The sequence below is a fragment of the Marmota marmota genome, unplaced genomic scaffold, assembly GCF_001458135.2.
Source record: "Marmota marmota marmota unplaced genomic scaffold, marMar, whole genome shotgun sequence".
Taxonomy (NCBI): domain Eukaryota; kingdom Metazoa; phylum Chordata; class Mammalia; order Rodentia; family Sciuridae; genus Marmota; species Marmota marmota.
The window spans coordinates 572,154-573,632 of record NW_026000022.1 but is presented as its reverse complement, the minus strand read 5'-3'; positions in this window follow the sequence as shown (position 1 = coordinate 573,632).

The following is a 1,479-nucleotide window of genomic DNA, read 5'->3' as shown; positions in this document are numbered from 1 at the left end:
TCCTCTCCATTTCTCCTAAACCATTTGCCCATCCATTCCCTCTGTCTTAGTTTGGCTTATCTCTCACTAAGTGTTGCAAACTTACACCTGTTCTTCCTACCTCCAGTCATTTTCAGGTGCATGCACCAGAGTTTTCCTGACTGCCAACTGAGCCTGGAATATGTGCACACTTGGCTGCTTCTACTCAGGATCCTCTCCCTGAATCCCCTGCTCCATGAAGGCAAAGGGCCATTCATTCCCTTTCCCATGAAATCCTCACTTATTTCCTCCCTTTGCAGAGTTCTAAAGTCCCTTCATTGGGAATTTCCCTCCTGCCCCCACCTTCCAAAATCCTACACTCTGTATCATTCTGGGTTTGGGGCTATAAGAAGAGAAAGTGACCCTGAGCAGAACAGAAGAGTTTCGGGGAAGGATATCAAGGAGCTCCAATGAAGTAGAAGAGATTAGAACCAAGCAGACCATTTAGTTAATGCAGGCATCTTAGGGCTTAAATTCCTCAGCCTTCCTGGGAACAAATGCTCCATGCTTCTGCCATAAAAGGACTTTTGAGGTGGACAATGGGGAGTCATGGAAAGTTCTTGAGCAAGTATGTGTGAGAGGCAAGATAAAAGTGATTTTAGGAAGCTTAGGATGACATTCACCTCCAGCATAAGTTGAGGTATGGGAAGAAGTGAGTGATTAATGGGAGACCAGTGGATGCAAGGAAGAGACGGAGGCAGGGACAAGGTGTTGTGCCCCAGCGCTTTCATTTCCTGTCCTGTTTTTCTTCATCTGTAAAATGGGGATGATAATATTGTGAGTGGATTAAAGCTGACAGCTGCTAGGAACTCAACAAAGCTTCATCATCAGTATTGCTAGGAATGAGGTTACATGTTAGGATGTTGCATGGGAGTCAAAAAGGAAGGTATGGTTAACGATGTTTAAGAATCACAAGGAATCAGAATCATGAAAGTGGATTGAAAGGGGTTCTGTAGTCATCTAGTGTCTACTCCTGCCTTCACTTGGGTAGAAGTGAGAGAGGGAAGGAAGAGGTCTGATGGCCAATAGGTTTCTCCTGGGAGCAGAAGTGGACTTTGGGTCAAGTCAGAGACTACGGAATGAAAAGATGGATTGGGAAGGAGATTAAAATTTCCTTTTGACTGTGATGATCTAGAAGAGATGATCTGCAGGGAGTGTAGGTAAGCTGGATACTTGCCAAGTCAACAATACTGCGAGGTTCTAGGGAAGTCCAGAGTAGGAGCCTACAACAGATGATCAAGTCACACACACACACACACACACACACACAGTGCATATCGGAAAAAAAGTAAAGGGCCACAACTTATTCCTTATGAGGAAACAGACAGGTAAGTGAAAATCTAAGAGAATCAGAGCCTGGCATGGTGACACATGCTTACAATCACAGCTCCTCAGGGAGGCCCTAATTCAATGTCTATCCCCCCCCCCACCCCACCAGACAGAATGAAACTGTCAAGGGTC